We start from the raw sequence: 11861 nt of genomic DNA on the forward strand, positions 1-11861 counted from the left end.
GATGCCACACTCCGGGTGGAGTGGGCAGTCACACCAAGGGGGCACGGTCGACCTTGCTGCTGGTATGCCAAGGCAATGGCGTCCACTATCCAGTGAGACAACCTTTGCTTGGAGAGAGCTTTTCCCTTCAGCTTCCCACCATCACAGACAAAGAGCTGGTCTGAGGTCCTGAAACACTGCGTCCTGTCTACATAGGCGCGGAGGGCGCGTACTGGACAGAGCGGTGCCAAGGCTGGGTCTGCCTCCTCCGGGGGCAGCGCTTGCAGGTTCACCACCTGGTCCCGGAAGGGAGTGGTAGGAACCTTGGGCACATATCCAGGCCGGGGTCTCAGGATCACGTGAGAGTAAGCCGGCCCAAATTCCAGGCACGCTTCGTCAACGGAGAATGCATGCAAGTCCCCCACCCTCTTGATGGAGGCCAATGCAACCAGGAGCGCTGTCTTCATAGACAGGAACTTAAGCTCCACTGATTGCAAAGGCTCAAAGGGAGCACTCCGCAGGCCAGTTAGAACCACTGAGAGGTCCCAAGAGGGAACGAGAGGAGGGCGAGGAGGATTCAGTCTCCTCGCTCCTCTCAGGAACCTGATGATCAGGTCGTGCCTTCCAACAGACTTACCTTCGACTGGGTCATGGTGTGCGGCAATAGCGGCAACATAGACTTTCAGGGTGGAGGGAGACAGCCTTCGCTCTAGCCTATCTTGAAGGAAGGAAAGCACGACACTAATCGAACATCTCCGGGGGTCTTCTTGAAGAGAAGAGCACCAGTTGACGAAGAGGTTCCACTTCAACGCGTAGACATGTCTCGTGGACGACGCTCTAGCGGAAGTGATGGTAGCCGCCACCGTAGGTGGAAGGGTACTCAACCTGCTTCGTCCCGTCCAGGAGCCACACGTGGAGGTTCCAAAAGATCGGGACGAGGGTGCCATAGGGTGCCCCGTCCCTGAGAAAGGAGGTCCTTCCTCAGGGGAATCGGCCAGGGAGGTGCTGTCGCGAGGAGTACTAGTTCGGAGAACCAGGTCCGGGCGGGCCAGTATGGCGCGACCAGAATGACCTGCTCCTCGTCCTCCCAGACCTTGCGCAGGGTCTGCGCAAGAAGGCTCACTGGGGGAAACGCATATTTGTGGCCCCGCGGCCAGCTGTGCACCAGTGCATCCATGCCGAGCGTGCCCTCGGTCAGGGAATAATACAGGGCGCAATGGGTCGAGTCGTGAGAGGCAAACAGATCTATCTGTGCGTCCCCGAACTGGTCCCAAATCAGCTGAACCGACTGGGGATGGAGTCGCCAATCTCCCGGGAGGGGCTGAAGCCGTGCGCTGCACAGTTCAGGGCTCCGGGGATGTAAATGGCATGAAGCGACCTCAGATGCTTCTGACTCCATATGAGGAGGTGGCGGGCGAGTTGCGACATACGGCGGGAGCGTAGACCACCTTGATGGTTGATGTACGCTACAGTGGCGGTATTGTCTGAACGGACTAGTACGTGTTGGTTCTTGAGCACGGCCCGGAAGCGGCGCAGAGCAAGACGTACGGCCAGCAACTCGAGGCAATTGATGTGCCAGAGGCGGCGGGGTCCTGTCCAGGAGCCCGCGGCAGCACGTCCATTGCACATGGCACCCCAGCCCGTGGAGGAGGCATCTGTTGATACAACAACATGCCGCGAAGCTCGTTCCAGGGGCATTCCGGCCCGTAGAAAACTGAGGTTCGACCACGGGGTGAAGGTCTGACGGCAGGTCGGAGTAACTGTTACTCGGAGGGTGCCGTGTTGCCATGCCCACCTCGGGACTCGGTCGCGAAGCCAAAGCTGAAGCGGTCTCATATGAAGCAATCCGAGCGGCGTTGCCGCGGCTGCAGAAGCCATATGCCCAGGAGCCTCTGAAAAAGTTTCAGTGGAACCGCACTCTTGCCCTCGAACTGTCTCAGGCAAGTCAGCAGTGACTGCGCGCTCGTAAGCTGCGCGGACATGGCGACCGAGTCGATATCCATACCGAGAAAAGAGATCCTCTGCACGGGGCAAAGTTTGCTCTTCTCCCAGTTGACCCGAAGGCTCAGACGAGCTAGGTGCCGAAGCACTAGGTCCCTGTGTTCGCAACCTGAACTCGAGAGTGAGCTATGATCAGCCAGTCGTCGATATAACTCAGGATGCGAACCCCGTGTTCCCGAAGGGGAACAAGGGCAGCCTCGACGACCTTCGTGAAGATGCGAGGAGACAGGGCTAGCCCGAAAGGGGAAACCGCGTACTGGATGCCTGCCCCTGAAAGAAAACCGAAGGAATGGTCTGTGTCAAGGAGAATAGAGACATGAAGTAGGCGTCCTTCAGGTCGATCGCTGCAAACCAATCCTGGGCCGTATGCATTCGAAAACGCGTTTGAGCATCTTGAACGGCATCCTGTGAAGGGAGCGGTTCAGCACGCGCAAGTCCAGGATTGGCCGTAACCCACCGGTTTTATTGGGGACAATGAAGTAGGGGCTGAGAAGCCGGCTGGACCTCATCTCGGCTGGAGGGACAGTCTCGATTGCGCCCTTCGCCAGCAGGGTGGCAATCTCTGCTCTCCTGATGGGGGCATAGCCACCAACAAAAGTGGAGCGGACTCCCCAAGTGGGGAGGAGACCGTGCGAACTGAATCGCATAGCCGAGCCTGATGGTCCGCGCGACCCAGCGGGCCAGACGGGGAAGCTCTAACCAGGCTCCCAGGAACTGAACCAGCGGGATCATGCAACCACAGGCGTCCCCCCGGAGGGGCAGCGAAGCGGAGTAACTGGCCCAGACGTGGACGGCATAGCGGCCCGATGTGGGGGCACAGTTAGCAACCGCGCCCTGGCAGAGGGGCCAGGGGAGGACCAGGCTGGTCGTCCCGCGGGGGCCTGCTCTGCCAGGGGTCTGGCGACAGAGGGGGACAGGGGCGAAGCGGTCCGTGGACGGCACGCCATGTCAACCACCTCTGGGACAGAGGGGGACGAGGAGAGCACGGCTTGTGGGCGGCGCTCTGTGACGTCCGAGAACTCTGTGCTCAGAGACGGGAGAATCAGCTCTTTGGAGAATAAGGATTCTTCCCCGGCCCTCCCCGGGGAAAGGAGTGGTCCTGCTACCAACTCCTGGAAAGAACTGAGTCCCATCTCTGAGGAGCCCAACTCAAGAGCGCCGCTTAACCCGGCGTTTAGCGGGGTGCGGGGCTGGAGAGGACTGTGGCGTCCGGCCGCGGCCTCCAGAGCCGACCCGGGTGAACGGGCGGGGTGGGAGCCGCGGGGGGGCGCCCTCGGCAGTGGGCAGACCGAGGGATCTGAGCGGACGGCGGGGCCGTCGGGACAGAATCAACCTCAGTCTGCTCCATCGCCGAGGTGCCCGTCTCACGAGCGCCGCTTAACCCGGCGTGTAGCGGGGGGCGGGGCTGGAGAGGGCTGTGGCGTCCGCCCGCGGCCCCCAGAGCCGGCCCGTGAACGGGCGGGGTGGGAGCCGTGGGAGGGCGCCTTCGGCGGTGGGCAGACGAGGGATCTGAGCGGACGGCGGGGCCGTCGGGACAGAATCAACCTCACTCTGCTCATGGGCGGCTGAGAGCTGTTGGGCAAGCCCTCAACCGCACCGCCGAAGAGGCCGACCTGGGATATGGGAATGTCGGACAGACGGGTCCGCGCGACATCCAGCACATCAGACAGGTTCAGCCACAGACTGGTGAGCATCACCTGACCCAGGGAGCGTACGGCCACTTTCGTCGCTCAGAGAGCAAGGTCAGTGGCGGCGCGCAGCTCAGTGAAGAGCCCTGGGTCAGTCCCGCCCTCGTGCAGGTCCATGAGCATCTGGGTCAGGTGGACCAGCAGAATGACCATGGCATGCAGTGAGGCGGCTGCCAGTCCCGTGGCGCTATAGGATCTCGCCACAAGCGTCCGGGAAGAGAGGTATTGGGGTTTGCCACGGACGAGGGTCGGCGGCCTTACCCAAAACAAATCGTCCCAGGAAAGCATGGCCGTCATCTCCGGATCAGACTCAGGCACAGCCGTATGCACACCGGAAGGTGGCAGCTGTGACGAGCCCTCACTTCCAGAAGACTCAAGCCCACCTAGTGATGCTGCAACAGACATGGCATCTTCCTCTGTAGCTTCAACTGAAACACGCGGGCCACCAGAGGGTAGACTCGCGGGAATCAGCAGTTCACTAGCGGGCACCGTCATTGAAGAGGGGGGCTGGGGTCACGGACACATAGTCGGCGCCTTGTTCCAGACCGTAACCCTCAGGTCACCCTGGCCACCCGCCGAAGATCGGGGGGTGGAAGAGGGGACTCTCACTCTTGCGAGTTCACCGAGTCTCGACCTATTTATGACGCGATGATCACGTTCCCTTGCGAGAACATGAGTCACCCACGAGCGCTGTTCAAGCATGATCAAACACACTAGACAGCGCTCGTGCCCATCAGAGTCCGATACCAGTCCGCTGCAACCAGAAATGCACGGGCGAGCCGTCTTTAAAAAGACGTGCCGCGTGCGAGCTCTTTTATGAGAGGAGAGAAAAAACTCCGCGATGTTGAAGCGCACAGGGAGACACACAGACACAGGGAGACACACACACACACTGGCAGATTACTGCACAGATCAGCAGGCACTGTGAGCTCGCTGCAGATCGCCGTCACACCAACACCGGAGAGAGAAGCTCGTCTCGTAGAGCGAAGTCAGAGATGACTGTGGAGTGAAGAAATGCTCTTGGCTCCGAAGCGAAAAACATATCTGCCTGTTGACTGCGTCCTCCTTTTATACCCACGAGGTAGGGCGGAGATACGCTATGCAAATTCCGCAGACCCATGGCATTTCTTTGCCATTGGCTCGTTTTGTAATACTCGAAGTCGATAGGTGTTCTAAGCGTCGATAAGTGTTCTATGGAATCAGTCCAATGGAGAGACGGAACGTCATAGGCGGGTGACGTCATTGACCAGGAAACTATAAAGCACCCCCAAAACACAAGCGCGACAGCTTCTGATAGGCCTGAAGGAAGCGCTAACGGGCATGCTGGGAGTATGGCAAAACGACGCAGCGTCTCGTTCCCTATCAGGGAACTAGGGTTACATACGTAACCGAGACGTTCCCTTTCAAGGGAACTTGAGCTGCGTCAAGCTGTGGGAACGCCAATACCCACGTCGCCATAGGAGCAAATGACTGTCATGTGGGAACTAGCGCACAACTTAAGTCCAATTCATAGAACTTAACAAATGTATGCGGTGAGGACCACCCAGCCGCATCACAAACATCACTTAGCGATACTCCTGACAACAATGCTTTAGAAGCAGCCATACTCCATCACCCGCATCCAGACTAACAACATCCAGATCCTAAGAACTGGATAGTTGCAGTACTGGGGCCTCAGTTCGGGGGGAAGAAAGCGCAGAGCGTGCTTCCGAACCCGAGACTGAGGCACTGGATCTAACAGGTAAGGGCTGAGATAGGGCAGAGCCCGTCTCAAGCCCCGCTGTTAGATCCATCTGTGATCCCCACGAATGATGTCGCCGCTCAGCCTCGGCATAAGCGGGACCCAATCCGCGGGGATCGCGAACTGAACCACTCTCATCAAAGAGTGATCGGCGGGAGCGGAGCGTTCTAAGAGGCAAACCCTCGCAATGCTCTCAATCAGCCCCCTCGAGAGCTGACTGGGCATGCTGCACTCCCAAACAAACAACACATAAGCTGTGTGTATCCCCGCTCGTTAAGTAGCGCGAGCAGGGAGGAACACACTTCTTAAATTGTTGTTCGCTCGCCATTGTCTCTCAATATAATATATATATATATATGTATATATATATATAGTTTTTTGAAATAGTGAAACTCCTGCTTAGTGACCGACAAAAACACTTGAGACAGATCCACATATAGCGCTTACTGAAGGTAAAGGAACTTTTGCGCTTGTGTTTTGGGGGTGCTTTATATTTCATATTTTAGCCTATAAATCATTTTTATAAAAAGAATGAGTCAAAAAAGATAAATTACTGAAGTTTACAATGCACACTAGCTTATCTTTTATAATTAATAGTAAAATTCGGTCCGATTTTCCCGTGGCGTCTGTCGTTGCTATGCAACCATGCACTGCGTTCTCCACAATGACAAAGAAGTTTTAGTAGCTAATGGATTTTTTCATCTCGCTGCGCCTGTAAAAAATCAGCGCGTTGCTTCAATTATGAGCTTCCTACTTTTGAAATAACGAACTTGAGCGTGCAAAAGACGCGCTATGTGAATTGCCCCTTGGCCAGCTACCTCCAATCAGGCCACGAGCTACTGGTAGCTCGCGAGCGATGTGTTGGAGACCCCTGGACTAACGTGACAAATGTAAAAAAAATAAATTAAAAAATTAAAAAATAAAACATCCTCGACCAGCCCACAAGTGAAGGGGCCCACCGGGAATTCTCCCGATACTCCCGATTACCCACCCCGGGCCTGTAGAGTTCTTACTAGGTCAAGAAAATATGATCATATAACACCAATTTTAGCATCTCTACACTGGTTACCTATTAAGTTCCGTATCAATTACAAAGTATTACTACTGACCTATAAAGCCCTAAATGGTTTAGCTCCTGTGTATTTAATGGACCTTCTATCGCTCTACAATCCATCGCGCTCTTTAAGATCACTAAATTCGAGGCTTCTGGTCATTCCTAGGATATTTTAATCTAGTTTAAAACTAGATTAAAGACACATCTCTTTAGCCAAGCATTCACATAATGCTTACCTTTTATACCACTGTTGAATCAGATCGAATGCAGTAATATTATGAACTGCAGCTATGCTAATTATTTTCCTTCTGCTTTTCTGCTGTTATCTCGGGACGCTAGTCCCGAGGTAAATAGCGTTCGTCAGCTCCAGTTTGTATCCAGCCTCTCACGGAGACTTCAGATGACCCAACACCTGCAATGAGATGACTAAACGCCTGTGAAGAGACGACTCGACGCCAGCGATATGTTATGCCCTACATTAATACATGATTAACTAACTGTATTTTTCTATGTACATTTCTGAAATGCACTTTCTGTAAAACTGGTTTGAAACAATAAGCATTGTGAAAAGCGCTATACAAATAAATTTGAATTGAATTTAATTGAATTATTCCATCTAAATGGAGTAAACCTTAACAAAATGTAAATAAATAACAATATTCTTTTTTGCTTTATATAATGATTCAATTATTGTTTTATAACATTACCCTGCAGTTTCACTCTGTGTATAACAGCTTTTGTCTAAATGCCCTTAATTCTTGTAGTGATTAACTTGTCATTGCAGTAATTTTGCAGGCACACATTTCTTAGATGTCCGGCTCCAACATGATCCTGCTGGAAGTCAGCATGTTGTTTCAGAATTTTTATGCCAAAGCAATCGACCACAGAATCACATAAATTTTTCTTCAGCCTTTTATTTTTATATCCTTAAAAATCTGTATGAATTTTAGTCCTCTATTGAACACAAAATGAGTTTTTGTCTTCCCAGAATTTCCAAGAAGCTATTTTTCATAAAATGAAGGTGAACACTGATTTTCAAATTCATTCTTCAAAAATAACAAAAAGCCACCATGAAAGTACCGTAAAACTAGTCCATTCACCTCTTGTAAATGTGTTCATTTAGAGTTAGAGGTTGAGCTATAGTTAGCTAGTTTGAAATGTTTAAAATGTGAAGTCGTCATTATGGTGATCAGTATTCCCTCTAGTAGTATGCAATAGTGTTGTAGTAAGATTAGCATGTATTGCCTCCTGTTGTGTTCTGTGAATCATCGTGATACTGAGTGTAATCGCTAGAGGGCAGTAAAAGCTAATAAGAGGATCTAGTGAGAGGATGAAGAAGTTTCTGATGTCCTGTTTTACTGATGCTTCCTACATTAAATAAAGATTTGGATTTGGCTTTTGTTTTCGTTCTTTAACATCTTACAACATCACAAACTGGAGACAAGGAATCCCCACACTGTACAGTGAACTGGTTTGCTTAGTGCTGGTTTGAATGGACTTAAGGATTCTTGAAGGCCTAAGTGCATATGGACTCTGATCTACAAGCTACTGTGAACTCAGTCAAGAACTGGTAATGTGAACTGCATGTTCAATTAAGTCTGAAACTGGTGATTCGCACCCCAAATGAGTTCCAAAAGAACTGAATTTGAATGAACGGAATCAAATTTTTGAATTAACTGATTTATTTTTGTTGATAGGTTTTATCATGCTAAATGAGCCCCAGAATTGGTAATTGGGTATTTTAATTTCTTGGATATTTTTTTTATAAATTCGATTCTTTTTGTTGTTTTTTGTTGAACTTCACATTTGTTTCTATGAAAGGAGCTTTGCTGTTTGTGTGTTAACACATCCACATATTAAGTGTTCCTACTTGTTTTTATTTTTTATGTGTGTATCCTTTGTATTGGTGACTGACTGAGAAATCTCAGTAGGTTTAATCACCTGGTTGGCCTCCCAATTAACTAGGTCAATCCGTGACATTGTTTTGCTGTTCCTTTCAGAAAGTCTGTTAATCCCACCGATGCCTCTTGACATGTGGCTGCGTATGTTCAACAACTACTTGCTAGAGATTAATTTGTGCCACATTACTTCAGTGTTCAGGAACGGAGGGACAGCAGATATTTTACGCTCTATAAGAGACAGGTGACAGTGACACTTATGCCTCTGCTGTCTGTGCACTAGAGAAACATTTTACTCCAAAAGTCAATGTTGTTGTTAGAACTATATGCATTCAGAAAGCGAGCTGAATTTCCACATGAGAATGTTTATATGCGGAATATATATTTGCCTTATGTGCCCATAATACGTGTATCAACTACTGAAACACTTGTTAACTACCAGTATAGAGAAAAGTTGCTACTGGAGACAGACCTAACCTTGGACATACAGTCAGAACAAAAAATTATTCAGACACCAGGTATAATTAAATTTTTTTTATTGTGGGTGCAGGACACTATAGTTCATTTATGTAAGTGAGGAGAGCAAAATAAAGTAAACTGTGACATATTATAACCAAAAAATCTCCATACAGTGAACAAAATTAAGCATTGCTTGGTAATAGTTTGAGCTAAACTGGTATTATCTAATTGTGTAGTTAAATTTAACAGCTGACAGATATTCAACATAATTATTTGTGAGACAGAAGGACGGACAAAACCAGTGAAATATCAAATTAGATCTTGTCATATTTTATTACCATTTTCTAAACTATAGCGAATAAACTGTGATAATGTGAGAAATGTTAAAGGTGTCTGAATAAATGTTTGTTCGACTGTACATGCATAGACACGCGTAACTTACACTGAATGTTTTCTATCGCAGCTCATTAATCGGTGCATGAATGAGTGAGTAAATGGGTGAATGTGAGGCAATATGTAAAGCGCTTTGGTGGCCATGGGTCTGTTAAAGCGCTATATAAATGCAGTCCATTTACCATTTACCATTTAATCTGTTTGTGGCCGTGATCATGGACAACTTCGACAATCTGACCCGTGATTGGTCGATACTGGAGCCACATCATTTAGACGAGTTTAAGAAGATCTGGGCTGAATACAACCCTGAGGCAACGTAAGCAAAGCCTTAAAGTCACCATGAAATCGACGTGTTATTATAAATGATTTATGGGGGCATATCATTGTTTTAAATTCATCCTTCATAACTTCCCTCCCGCTGATGATGTGGGCGGGGCAACCTGTCACTCACAGGAGATCCACCAATAGCAAACCATCCAACAATTCCCCAAGGACACAATCAAGCCCCGCCCACATTTGCCTTGAGAAAAAAAGAATAGTGCAACTCCCGCAAATATACATTCTAAATCGCACAAAACTACAAACTAACAGCACCAGGCACAAGCTGCGAATCTGATGCTCAGTCAGGGAAAAAGAGGCATTCGTATGCGTGTGGGCCATAGAAAAGTGTTGCACGTATTTGTGGTGCCGATGCTTTACTTTGCAAAAGTCGAACCTGAACTTGTAGATCTGATTTCTTCCACACTGAGTTCCCTTCCAGTCTCTGACTCTGACAGTGCAGTAATGGCAGCTCTTCGTGAACAGATTAGCCGTGGCTGGCCTCTGTCCATGCGGAGGATCTAATGCCCTACTACAAAGAGAGGGATGAGCTCTCAGTTAAGGTCTATTACATCTTCAGACTCGTTGCGTCATACACTGATCAGCCTGGCCCATGAGAGCCCCCGGGGGATTGCATGCACTAAACAGCGTCTAATTAGTGACTTTTACTGGTGGCCTTGAATGAACTCTCAGGCCTTGTCCACACTAATTTTTTCGTTTGAAAGTGCATATTTTTCTCTCCATTTTGTCCTTCTGTCCACACTGAGTCGGAGTGATTACTAACCTTTTTGAGAACGCTCTACAAAGTGGATGCATTTGAAAGTGCTGCTTTGCCGTTGCAGTGTGGACTGTCAAAAACGAGGTATTTAAAAACGATGATGAAAGTTTAGTCACGTGACTCATATTGGACCAATAGATATTCATGTTTATAGCAGTATTGTGCCTGTTATGTGCCAACGCATTCTCATCCTTTGGCGTCATATGTGACGCCATATGACAAAACGGCGAAATACTACGCACATGGCAGCCTTTATCGTCAATATAACACGCACTGTGATGGGTAGGTTTAGGTGTGGGGTAGGGTCTGCGTCTCATATTCACGCTAAAGGATGCCAGTCAACTTTATGACGCCTTGGGTTCGCGTGTTATATTCACGCTAAAGGGTGCCATGTGCGTAGTATTTCGCCGTTTTTTCATATGGCGTCACATATGCCGCCAAAGGATGAGAACGGGCTCTATGTGCTGTTCACTTTCACACAGTTGCTAAAATATGCTACTTTGCTCACTCTTCATATCACAGTTCTGCAAAGATGACAGAAAATTCACTCACATGTGCTGTCCTGCGGTGAACCATGAGAGCGGTTTTAGTCCAAACGTGCGGTGACTGAATGGGACTTGGTCCTGAGATATTTCGCTAAATACAATTATCCTGCCAGAAGAATTGCGAAATAACTTTATTATTTTATTTTTCCATCTGTATCATCTCAGTGAGCTTTTGAGAGGTTTTACGAGGTGAATTTAGCATTTTCCAACTTTTAAGTGTGGATGAGAAACTTTTGGAAATGCCTGAAAACGCTAGCCTAGAAATCTAGACGCACCCTAGCGGCAGCAACATTTATTTTGCAGCCAGTGTAGTCTAGCAACTCTCCGTTGGCTTTCGAGCTAAAAAAAACAAACTCTAGTCAGGCCTATCACATCGTGTATAGAGTTGGTGGACGGACTTAACATAATGACGTCAGAGTCACTGTTCCGCGTGAATTCCCTGCTACTTGAAAACAGAGAAGATGACCGCCGCTGCTGGCGAACAGCTGTCTTTCAAATCGGCTTTGGCTGCGACTCTGGAGGACTTGGAGTTAAGCTTTTCTTTGAGAAAAAAACGGCAAAGTCTTAAAGAAGGAAGATGCGTTCGGAGTTTTGCCGACCGGATACGGCAAAAGTTTAATATATCAACTTGCTCCGCTGGTGGGAAAACGCATTGGACTCACTCAGCCACAACCGTGCGTTGCTCTGGTTGGTTGTAGCGCTGTCCTATTGCGTGCAGAGGGAATTTGAAAGACAAACGTTTATCCCGCACCTCGGATTGAGCCCTGCCAATGGTGAGTTCCCAGACATAACATCTTGATGTGGGTCTGGCTTGCCAGGCTATGAAAACGCTAGTGTGGATGGAGAGCCTTTTTAAACATATCTGGATTAATGTAGACGTAGCCTCGAGTTCAGACCTGCAGATCTGCCTTGTCAGTCTAACGACAAAACAACTATCACTCATCCAGCGCCTCTATGACATGTTCCCCTCCCTGACGGTCCCTGGAAGAAATACGCCTTGATATTGT

Source organism: Siphateles boraxobius, unplaced genomic scaffold (genome assembly GCF_051911475.1).
Source record: "Siphateles boraxobius isolate OS27281-9 unplaced genomic scaffold, OSU_SipBor_1 13, whole genome shotgun sequence".
Lineage (NCBI taxonomy): Eukaryota > Metazoa > Chordata > Actinopteri > Cypriniformes > Leuciscidae > Siphateles > Siphateles boraxobius.